The 12,773-nt window shown below is 35.5% G+C and overlaps 1 protein-coding gene across 2 annotated transcripts in view; it reads left to right on the top strand.

The window, feature by feature from the left end:
- The window catches only part of EIF3H (eukaryotic translation initiation factor 3 subunit H), a 115,150-nt gene that overhangs the window by 84,872 nt on the left and 17,505 nt on the right, over positions 1 to 12,773 (top strand). The gene's annotated exons all lie outside the window — the stretch shown is intronic.

Raw genomic sequence — 12,773 nt, 5'->3', positions numbered from 1 at the left:
CTATTTCCATTCTTTCAAATGATTTGCAAAAGTGGCATATTTTAGCTGAATATGTAGTGTCCTCAGTAGCTTAACAGTGTTACTTCTGAGTGAAAATATAGCAATTTTAATATTTGAGATTATGATTTTGGGATTAGCCTTGATTGTTTTTAATTTATTGGAAGAAATTGATGAGATTACTGGGCATATTTGAAAACCAAATCCAAATACTGCAATAGGATGAAATACAGTGAAATCAGGGATTTGAATCTAGTCCCTAGAATCTCCCTAATTGAAATAATCTATTTTTAGGTATAGTGTGTTCTTTGAACAGAGGTTTTAGTGAGAAATCTCCATAACTTTGGAGTCCCCATTTCACCCAAATATCTAGGATCTTCTGACTTCCACAAAATACTTTCTCCTTTTCCTGATTACCCATAACTGATTAAGGAAACTTCCTGGATGTGGAATCACCACAGTCTAAGCCCTCTGTCTCCAAACTGCATATTGAAATTCTGGGGTAGATGCAAATCATCCCTGTCACTGATGTGCAGCAGTTTTTGTTTTTTTTTTTTTTTAATTATTAAAAACATTTATTTATATAATTACGATTGTATTTTCTAAAATTTTTAAAACTTGTTTTTGTGTGTGCCAAATGTCTGTTAAATGGTCTTCAGTTGATAAAAGTCTGAGAGAAATTCTTTGAAGTTGAAGTGTCAGGATTCGACATCTTTCAACCCTCCTCCTCCAAGTTAGCCCAAGGACTGTTTTCTGAAGTGGGGAATCCACATATGCTCTTTAGTTTAGAAATGTGTTCTCCCTTCCTAAACTGTGATCCTTAGTGGTTCTCCACTCTCTGACCACTCTTGTGGGTCTTATTTTAATTTTCTGTTTATTCAGGTTTCTAGATCATATTTAGTGAAACTTGACTTTTTTCCATTTATCTCTGTGGAATATTGGCACCTAAAGGCACAATACAGACAGTTGATTTGGACTTTGAAACTTCGCGGAGAAACACAGGAAACATTATTCATGGCAAGTTCTTATCTGGTCACTGCTTTTACTCCTAAAATGTCAGGTTTCTCTGACAGAAATAGTGATTGCCATTTCACCTTTGTCACTATTACCATGTGATGAGCATTACAGGAAAACATTTTTTAATTTGAGATGGATAAAAATTAGATGCTTATTAAAACTTTTTTTTTAGGGCAGTTTGGTGGTTTGGAGGCTTCCTCTGCTTTGTTTTATTGTGTGTGGTGGCAGACCAAAATTGCAATTCAGGTCCCCTGATCTCTTGGCTATTCTTTTTCATTGTATTGTTTTACAAGATTAAAAAAAAAAAAAAAAAAACAGGTCTTTTTGACTCGCAGGCTTGCTTGCTTTCCTAGTTATTATTGACAAAGATGGTTTGTTCACTCTCAAGGCCCAGACAACTATATGGAATTACCCAGATATTTTCTTTAGGGAACCTAAGCATTTGCGTAGACCCAGGAATGCTGCCTACCACTCTGTGCCCTGTTCCTCCCAACTAGAATGTCAACTGCAAGATCCTCTTCTGTCTTCCCGACCCATGCTGGTCAGCACCTAGAAGTTCTGGCACATTATAGATCTCAATAAATACTTGTGTGAATATATGAAGGAATGAATGTATGAATTTGCTCTTTCGGATTTTTTGTCCCCCAAAATACAAGGAGGAAGCATCTGTAAGTATTTGTAATGCCTTGTATCTAACTTAGTATCTTAATCTTTTCAGCGAGGAAAAGTATATATATCCTTTAGGGAAAAAGGAGGGTTTTGTTATTGTTGTTAAGGTAATATTACCTGATTTGAAAATGCTTCAAAACATTGCAGGTACTCTGATTAAACTTAGCTCCGTAAGCAGGTACTGTTGATCTGCCCCTGCACATTTTCAGAAGCCTTGAGGTATACTGCTGGCCCAATATCTGTGGATACTGCAGTGAGGGGCAGTTTTTTTGGGAGGTGGGGTGGGATGGGGAGAAACTATATGAAACAAGTGACAAGTGTTCAGGAAAAGTAAAACAAGATAACCCTTTCTAGATAGTTATTTATTCTTACCATCATAGTTATGCAGTTTATTTCTATCAGTGTAGTCCACAGAGGTTAATTCTATTTCAGACATCTGGCAGGATCTTGCCTGCCAATTGTGGAAGAGAATTATTTGGTCTGTTTTTAATAGTGTTCCAACATCTTTCTGTAGTAATTTTCATGCCTTTCAATGATTGTTATTTCCCTCTTGTACACTGTATTTCATTTTCTTCTCTAATCCAAGTGGCCCTCCATAGAAGAGTATCTTCATGAGCTTCAGATTACATAATGACAGCTGATTAGATACATTTCAGCATTGCCTTCTAGAGGTCACTATGTAAACACTTGAAAAGCTAACAGGATAGGAGTTCCTTGAGGATAGTTAGTGTGTGACTGTAGAATTTTATACCACCAAAGTGCATTTGTAACATAGCAGAATAGGAATTTTGTTCTGGGGTATTTTAATAATGTGGCATTTTTACTATAGACTAACTTTTCCCCAAAATTGCAAATATGTATTCTTCTCAAATACCTTATGGTTTTCTCTCTATGAAGCTAAGCAGTCTTTGTTTTTGTACAGTCTAAGCTCACTGGCTCCAGTGTATGTGGGTAGAGCATGTGTTTTGTCTCATTCACCTTGGGAAGTACTAGTTTTGATCCCAGGATAGCTTAGGTGAAGCCTCCATCCAGCATGGTGCATTTCCTGTTCTTGGTAAGAGTTGCATTCTGTTGTGTCCTGCTGAAAGCTGTGGCTTACTCTGGACCTTTGTTCTGTTAATCTTACTCTTCCTGGTGTTGTGTCTGCAGTGATCTCAGTGCTGATTGGTACTGCCATGTGGTCACAGCTGAACTGAACTGAGTACTGTGTCACACCTAGATAATAGCCCACCTCCTTCCATCTCACAGATAGAGGAAGGGAAGTTCCATTAGAGCCAGGACCACATTTACCTTGTTCACCACTGTACCTCTCTTGGGTCTTGGGTCCTTTTGAGAAGTTGGTGAAAGCTTTCCTCTCTCCACAAAACTATGTATAGATATGATTTTGGGAAATTGACAAATCCCTCGAAACTCCAGATTAAGGATTCCTGGGTTAGATATTGTTTCCTAAAAGGATACTGCAACAGGAAAGGTAACATGGTCTCATTAAAAACAAGCCATAAGTTTTTTAACCTCAGATTCATTGTGAAGTGCCATGATGATTTATGTTTGTTAATGCTTTCTCAGCATGGAACTCTATTCCTTATCCTATAAAATATGTTTGCTAGAAGTAAGGTAGAGGGAAAGCAGTAGAGATGAGAAAAGGTGGATGGAGAGTGTGGTTCTATGTTCTTCTGTTTCTCTTGATCTAAGTAAACCTTAGGAAATTATGTGTCCTCCCTAACCTTATCCTTAACTCCTGTCACTTTGTATTCTTGCCACCTTCCTCTTTTTTAGGTTGGAGTTAAGAAGACTCTTAAAAGATTGTATCCCTCAGGCTTTCTTCTTGTATAGCATTTTTAATACTGATTTTCTATTCCAAATTGCCCTGGATGTTTAAGGGTAAAGGAAGCTCTCTTTGGACAGTTGAGACTGCTAGTCTGGATTATCCAACTGAGCAATTGATGGTATATTGTAAAACTGTTTGCTATATCCACTTGAGTTTAGCTACTTCACTTTGGTAGGTAGTATTTCCAGATAGCTTTTTCCCAGTCCCCCTGCATGAGCTGAAATCACCTGTTGGGGAGGTGGGGGGCAGGAAACTAATTTCCTTCCTTTGGAAGAGTTATAAATGGAATCAAGAGATAGAAAGTTATATAGTACAATGCAATTATATTGTTATATATACAGTAATAATAGAACACCCAAGATTACCTTTTCTTGAAATCTAATTTCTGTAGCTTGTCTCTTTCTTTATTGAATCTGTTCTTTATTGTACTGAATAAAATTAGCTTATAGTTTTAGTATCTAAGAAGTATTTTTCCTTTTGTAATCTTTCTCATAGTAGATTGTTTTTTGATCCTATTCATATTTGCACATATGAATTCTTTTTCATGAAATGGCTGTTACAGATTCTTAGACTTTCTTTTTTTTTGTTGTTACACATACAATCTCTAACCATCTTCCCTGTTTTCCTCTACTTCCCCTTACCCCTTATTTGGAGATGAATAAAGACAAGTTTACACAACTAGCTAATCAATAAAAAAAAAAAAAAAACACACCTATTCCTTTGTTCCAGATAAGTACCATAGTCTCTGGATTCTAACTAACAATTCTGAATCAAAAGTGATGGCTGTAACTTATTGAGTGCTTCTTGAGGTTATTCAGTACATTAAGCTGTTGTAGATGATTTCCTTTAATCCTTGTAACTACCTGTCTCCCTCCGCCTGCTTGTTATACCAAAGGAGAGCTTGGCTGAGATGATCTGTCATAAGTCACAAAACTGATGAGTGGTGAGATGGCATTTAGATCAGGTTGGCTACTTCAGATTCTGAATAGTCTAGTACCCTATCCTATCCCCTGCTCCCACAATGTAGAAGCACCATACCCAGGTTGTTAGGTGATCACGGGAAATGTAGGCAATTTCGCCAGCCATCAAGTACATACTCCTTTAACATTATGTGAATTGACTTTTTTTTTTTCTCCCAAAAACAGATTTGTGTAAGAAAGCAAAAATCACCTATGATCTCAATCCCAGAGAACTGCCATTAACATTTTATTTTGTTTCTTTCCAGTCATTTTCCTTAGCAGAAGGGAGCAACCCAAATTGTTTACACATCTGCATCTATAAGGTTTATAGTATTATGTTCTGCTTTTATCTCATAACATCTCATAAGCATTTTTCTACATTGTTTACATTAGTTAAAAGCATTCTAGGTGATTTTTGCCTTAGACGAAACAAATTTGAGAACAACTTAGGAGGTAAATGACTATATGAAATCAGTGAGAGAGGTACAATTGATGACTCAGGTGATGTTCTCACTGAGGAATAAAATGTATAGAAGAAGTAGACTTGGACGGTGGTGTTGATAAATTCATTTTGTACTTTTATCATGTGTATCACCTATGGGATGCCCCCCTGAAAATGCTCATTAAGCAGAGAGCCATCTGGACTGGAGTAAGTTTTTGAATTGCCATCATCCATATATGGTTGGAAGTTTAAGCCACTATTTTCTAGGTGAGGAAATTAAGGCCCAGAGAAATAAATGCATTAACTACCATCAGTTCATTGGGCAGCCATACTGAAGAGGATACCTATTAGAAGTTGATGTTACTATATTATCTTTATCCAGTTTCTTGCATAGGCAGTGCTCAGGAAATAGTTTCAGAATGAATAAAGTGAAGTGATTCTGTGGGTCATTTATCATATTTTTGTTGAACATTTTAAACATTACCTTCAAAAAGTGGTAATTGGTTCTCATATGAACCCTTAGTGCTCACTACTGGCACATCCCATTCTGTTTTTTGAATAGCTGGAATTTGAAATTATTATTTTTAAAAATATTGAGTTATTGTCTATTTCCATTTCTCTTTTCATTTCCCACATACTCATTGCACATATCAGCCTTTATAATTATTTGAAGAAAATTATCAAGACCTTATTCCTTTAAGAAACTCACATTTTTCAGCTCTTCCCTAGGACACAGTCATATGTCCTTATAGCCAGTATGATAGGTAGTTTCTTATTGGATGAAAATAATAATTTTGGTAGAACTTGTTTTTATTGTTCCTTGTTATGAAAAGTACTCATAAGGCCATTCCCTTGTTTTACATTAAAAACCCAGATTTATAGGAAAAGCAAATCAAGTGTGATTATTCTATTACAGAAATGTCTTCTGCTTTTCAAAAAAATTAGATAGTAATTTTCTTTTGAAGCCCCACATGAAAATTTAGTTTTAGGGTTAAGCAGTATGAAAAAATACTACCTACTTTGAGATCTTATGTTTTTCTCCTTTTGAAATAATGTAAATGACCATGTTTCCTTTTTTGCTTTGATTACTGGAATGCTCAGAGCCAAATTTATGTATTATAATCAAAATATCTATGGCCTGCTTCGTTTTGGTTTGAGTCTCTGCCCCACTTTCAGTTTCTACTTTCTATTCTAATTTATACATTCCCTGGTCTTGATTTTACTGATTATTTTATGTATTTTAATGCAGGTTACTTTCATGTCCTTTATGGAACAGGCAGTCGGTATTATATATTTATATAGAAATATATATACACACACACACACACAATACATATATACACATATAGATATAGTTTCCTGTTAATTGTGACCTCTTCTAGTGCGTTAACAGCAACCAGGTGCTTTTGAAACACCCCATTCTTACACAGTATTTTCAGCACCTAACTTTGTTCTAGCCATTAATCTAATAATGCTGATATATAGCTATGAATATAACATAAGTGTTACCTGTACTCATAAGAGAGCCTATTACATAGCATTTCTTTTTCTAACCCAGAGATTCTTATTTGGTCTTCTGACGTACCATGCTTTTATTTATTAAGAGGCAGCAGTGGTCAGTGGGTATTCTTTAGATGAGAGCTCTTCATGGTGGGGAAGGGTTTCCATCCCTGGGTCCTAACCAGGTGAATTCACTTAGTTTGCATAAACAGATCTCAAATGACATAAAATTAACGTAGTAGCTGCTTCCTATCATCCACTTATGTGTGTATTATTTTCATGACCAAGGAGATAAATGTATATGTATTTCAAAGTCTTATAGTCTCAAAGAAATAGACTCTCTTGGCTGTGTTTCATGATTTTGTTAAGAAGATAATATGAGTTTGTTACAGGATGTTCATGTTAAAAGCTATGTGAAGAATCCAGTTTAATTCATAGGAGACTTATAAAGGCATATTACAATCTCTCAAACCTGATTTCCATTAAGTTTTCAGAGCTTTTTATTTATTTTAAAAGACAAAATACAGCATACCCCCTCTCCCCCAACCCAACCCCGTTCTCTGTCCCCCAGCTTGGCATTCAAAAGTAATCATTTGATAGAATTCATCAGCAATACAGAAACCGTTAAACCACTCCAGGACAGATGAAGTGTTTTTAAAAATATTTATGTAAGATTATTAAGAAAGGCAGTACTTCTATTATTTCTTTTTGAATAGAACAGATTAGTTTCTAGGTAGACTAGAATGTATATTGGATATTTTATTGAAAAAATTTGAACTGTTACCAAAATTCTTAAGCACTCACAGGGTGGCATTAATAACAGATGTATTAACTGGAGCAAAAAATAAATAAATAAAGGATGAATATGTGATATAGACTGGGTGAAGAGAATATAGAGGGTTTAAGAAATCTGTGGACTTCATAATTCTCTCTACCCAAAGTAGACTCTTATTTAATTCTTTTTTTCAAATGCACATTTTGTTTGCATAAATCTACATCTGCTACTAGCATTGAACATTGCCTGAAACTTATGTGTGGCTTGGCAGAAAGTTTGATATGAAGAGAAAAGCACAGAATTTTGTCTTGTTAAATAATGGGGCAGAGTCGTCATAGTTCTTAGCCTGTGTGTGCTCACTGGTTGTTACATGGTACTGCTGTAAAACAGGCCCGTAATTATTTTCTTAAAAGTCCTACTTAAGATAGCACTCATGCCAGAACAGAGGAAACTTTGATGTATTCCACTTCTCTGTTCATCTTTGTTGAAATCATTGGTTTGTTTTGAAGAAGTTGTAGAATTTTGTTTGTTTGCTTACTTCTTAAGCTGTTTGTATCTCCTGATTGAGTTTAGCTTGTTTCTTTACTGCCAGGAGTGTGTACTAGTTCTGGTCTCTGTTTGTTCCCTTACTTGATGTACAGTATTTGTGCAGGTCATCTTTGATCTGAGCCAGTAATTTAGTTAGAGTAATCTTGGCTCAAGTTTCAAACAGTAACATAGAATGCAATGTTTTAGAGTTAGGAGTTTGATTACATATTTGTGGTAATTATCAACTTTGACATTTGAAAATCTTTGAAGTTAGTCTTATTTAAAATCTTATTGATAGTGCTAGGTTATTGATTAATTTAATAATCACATGCACACAAACTGTGGTTTCAGAAAACCTAGAAAATGTGTTGTATATTTCTATACCATCTGTGTGCTGTGCTTTATTGATTCAGAAATAATTTACTCTGCAGTTCATCAATTTTTAGAAGTGTTGAATCTTTAAATGGTTGGCTGCCTGGGCTTTGGAGCCAGAGTCTGAAGTCAAATCTAGTCCTGCCACTTTACTAGCTGTGGTAAACAGCTTTTCTGAAAGGATTTCAGAAATCCTTTCAATAATCATGATTAGCTCATTAGAGTTATTGTGAGGAATAAAGTCAGATAACTTATGTAAACCACTTAGCAGAAAGTCTATCATATAAGTGCCAATAAATGTTAGTTTCTTCCTTGTGCCTATTTCTACCCTTTCCCTCCAGGATATAGCTATGTATATTTTTAAAATAATTTGGTTAAAACATTAAGTCATTAAGCTAGAGAGTCAGTCTATTAAATTGTTTTTAATTTAAAAAATTTAAATTAGATTACTTATTCCTCTTTTAATGCAATTTTATTGAGATGTATACGCACACCAAATAATCCAGAGCATACAATCGGGGCTCGCAGTATCATCATATAGTTGTGTATTTATCACCACAATCAATTTTAGAACATTTTCATTATTCCAAAATAAAGAAAAAAATAAAAAAGAACACCCAGGACATCTCATACCCCTTCCCCCGCCCCCATTATTTATTTATTTTTTGTCTCTATTACTCAGTGGCCATACACTGGATAAAGGGAGTATCAGCCACAGGGTTTCCTCAATCACACCATCACACAGTAAAAGCTGTATAGTTATACAATCATCATCAAGAATTCATTCTACTGGATTACAGTTCAACAGTTTTAGGTATTTCCTTCTAGCTATTTTAATACACTAGAAACTAAAAAGGAATATCTATAAAATGCATAAGAAAAACCTCCAGAATGATCTGTTAACTCTATTATTCTCTTAGCCACTGCAACTTTATTTTGTTTCATGTCTTTTCCCCCTTTTGGTCCAGAAGGCACTCTCGATCCCACCTTGCCAGGGAGACTTACACCTCCAGGAGTCATGTCCTACGTAGAGGGGAGGATAATGAGTTTATTTGCAGAACTGGCTGAGAGAAGCCGCATCTGAGCAACAAAACAGGTTCTCTGGGGGTGATTTTTAGGCATAATTATAAGTAAGCTTAGCTTCTCCTTTGCAGGAATAAGTTTCATAAGGGCAGGCTTCAGGAACAAGTGCTTGACTTATTAAATTGGGAGTCCCTAATGCTTGTGAGAATATCAGAAATTCCAGAGGTGGGGAAGTTTAATATTTCCACATTTTCCCCCAGTCCCTCAGGAGAGCTTTTTTTTTTAAATGTAATTTTATTGAGATATATTCACACACCATACAGTCCATCCAAAGTATACAGTCAGTGGTTCACACTGTCATCACATATTTGTATTTATCACCATGATCCTTTTTAGAACATTTGCATTACTGCAGAAAAAGAAATAAAAAAGGAAAAAAAAAAAAAGACCCCAAACACCCCATACCCCTTATCCCCTCTCTCTTACTTATCACTGGTATTACTCTAGTATTGCACTCTACCCAATTTTAAGACTTATGATAGAGGTAGGTCAACTAAGGCAGTGTAGTATTGTCAGAGATCAATCTATAGATCAGTGGAACAGAACAAAACAAAACATCCAGAAGTGGAGCCATAAAAACACAGGCAGTTGACTTTTTTTTTTTTTTTGCTTTCTAGTTATACAATCATTATCAAAGATCATGGCTACTGGATTACAGTTCATCAGTTTCAGATATTTCCTTCTGGCTATTCTAATACACTAGATAATAAAAAGAAATATCTATATAATGAGTCAGTAGTGGCTGTAATTTGTTAAATCCAAAATTGTCAGTTACACCTCCTCCCTCTCATTTGATCTTTCTCCCAATCTTCAGGGATAGCTGAAGATTTTTTACTTCACGAAGATTTTAACTTCTTCATGCTGGAAAGGGGTGTTAACCTTATGGGAGATTACTTGTTCTTTAAAAGTTCCCTAATAAACATCTATAAAACACTTTTTTCCTCTCTCTCTCCCTCCCTTCCTCTCTCCCTTTCCCCTTAATCTGCCGTATTGATCTTGAATATTAGAGTATTTTGTAGCTCTAACTTTCTGTTTTCAGCCAATCCCAGTCTTGCCCAGTGTAGGCAATTTTTTATTCCTGTTTTCCAGTGAGAAATTGTATTTCATAAGGATTTACTTAATAAAATTTTTAAAAGCTGATTTTAAAAAAAAGGGTGAGGAATTGAAAATGAAAAGAATGCTGTCTCTTGTAATGAATGGAAGAACTTCTAATCCATTGTCCTTCCCAGAGACCTTCAGGAGAGTTCTAGTCACATCCTCTTAATTTTTTGCCATTGTAATTCCAGATACAGCGTTTAAAAGCAAGACAACATATTATTTACAGTGTTTTCATATTTGAAGATAAAACAAGAGACAGCCCAACAAATTTGGTAGATTTTTGAAAGGAATAGTTTATTGGGCAGCCTGCCTCAGTTAAGACTGTTTTAGCTCTAGGCACTTTAAAATTGACTGTTTGCAAAGAGAGTATCTGGAAAAAGTGAATATGAATATACTGGTGCCAAACTTCGAACAGTTATTCAGTGTTGTAAGCCAGGCTCTCCTTTGCTTGGGAGTGGCTTAACCAATTAAGACAATTGTAGAAGTTTGAAGACATTTATAAAACTTCAGCTCATTTTTACAATCTTTCCAAATCTTGCAGCACTACCTCAATTGCATGTAAGTGCAGTTTTTGTATTAGTAATTTGAGTTGGCTCAGTAGTAACTCCCAATTTGTCTTTGAAACTCATTTGCTGTGCACTCTGTTTCTCCTCATTCTGTCTGGTGTTTGCTTTTTAAACTAAGAATGCTTATAAGGTTCTTTTCCTAAAATTCTCATTACACAATTCTGAGCCCTTTGGTTGAACAACATAAATTTTCTTTTTTAAGATCACTTGCAGTCCTTTTAGATCTTTTCTTTCTCTGAGTGACACCTCACAGAAGACATTCATTTCATAAGAATATATTGTGTTTATTATCTAATTTTTAAAATTGAGGTGACCAGTGAGTCTAAACCAAAATGAATTTGCTAGAATTTCACATAGAACAAGCCCAACACATATTTAATTGTGTAATAGTGAAATTCCAGTGCATTGTAGATTTTTAAAAGCAACATTATCAACTTACCTGTCATAAATTTTTACCCTTAAATTTTTATATTCATTTAAGATATTTAGGTCATTTAAAACTCACATAACTGTATGAATAAGTTTGTTCAAAGCCTTGCAAAAACTTGTCTGCCATGATTGAGATGTAGAAGAGGAGAATGGAACTTTCCCCCTCTTTCTTACAGACATTCATCTCCCGCCTCCTCAGTCCCTAGAAGTAAATATATCTGAGCAGTAGTAACTCTACCTTGTCACAGTCCTTATGTCCCTGACTCTCCTCCCTAGCTGAAACACACTTCATTTTCCTCCTTATCCTTATCCAGGGGACTGTTATGTAAATAAGACTCAGGATGGAGAAGGAATTTAGAAGTTTGCTACAAATCTTACTATGTATCCTGAAAATACTATTATAAAATCTATTGTATTCAGGCTATTTGAGGGGAGACTTAGCAGGATTACAGAATGTTGTTCAGAGAAATGCATTTTAAAAATTTTAAATATGAGTCCATGCTGGAGGTGCTGCTTTAGCTAATAGAAAAACTGTTATTTATAATAAGCATATGCAGTGAACAATGTGGAGTCATATCGTTTTGACTGAGAAGAGCTGTCAGATCTTTTGGACATGGGAAAACCAAGCACCAGAGAAGGATAATAACTGGACAGCAAGTCGGTGGGTTATCTCAAACCTGGCACTTAGATCTCTAGGTTCCAGGTCTTTTCCTGTTTCTGTGATTGCAAGTTGGTAGAATCAAGCCTCTGCTTATATTATGGCTAAATGATATGCTAGTTGTGGGTGTTTCTGAAGTACTGAATTCTCCTATAAAATAATGTCTATACTGCTAATTGCTTGATAATTTCTCCCCATCTCTCATCTCTCCTCCTCCTCCTTTTTTTTTTTTTGACTTAACATAAAAATTTATTTATTAGATCATATCTAAAAAGGCACAGGGCAGACTCATATTCATTTTCTTAATACCATTGCTGTAAACAGACTGAATTTAAGAGCTCTTAGTTTGCTTTGGAAATTTCTGAAGAATTGACTTATTAATAGCCTAGTAAGCCTCCTTTCCTTCCCTCTAGGCTGTCTGTCCTTTGGGGGGTGGGGATGGGAGGAGTCAACTGATGCTAAATAAATAGCAAGTGGTTAAGATTGCAAAATTGGTCTACCTCTTCGCACAGGCAATAGTATGACTAAAGTCATTGAGTAAGCAAATAGGTTAACAAAAATCAACAGTGGAGGCAAGTTTCCATTGTAGATAACTTCCATAGTTAGGGATGGATGAACTCAGAGCTTAACTGTTCAGTCCCTTCTCTTGCTGACCAGAGAGAGGTATGCCAGCAATCTATTTCAGATCCTTGTTCCATTGGAGGTAAAAGTGCAGTGTATTCAGTTCCTTTCATTAAAATGTGTTTTCTCTGGGTGGGGAAGAGAAGTAAGTTTATTACAGTGAAGGTGCCATAGGAGGAAAATCAAAGTAGCAAATAGCAGGCGGCAGTGTTTCCTTTCCCCTTGAACTCA

The sequence above is a fragment of the Choloepus didactylus genome, chromosome 14, assembly GCF_015220235.1.
Source record: "Choloepus didactylus isolate mChoDid1 chromosome 14, mChoDid1.pri, whole genome shotgun sequence".
In the NCBI taxonomy this organism is placed as follows: domain Eukaryota; kingdom Metazoa; phylum Chordata; class Mammalia; order Pilosa; family Megalonychidae; genus Choloepus; species Choloepus didactylus.
This window is presented reverse-complemented; position numbering and strand designations above follow the sequence as displayed.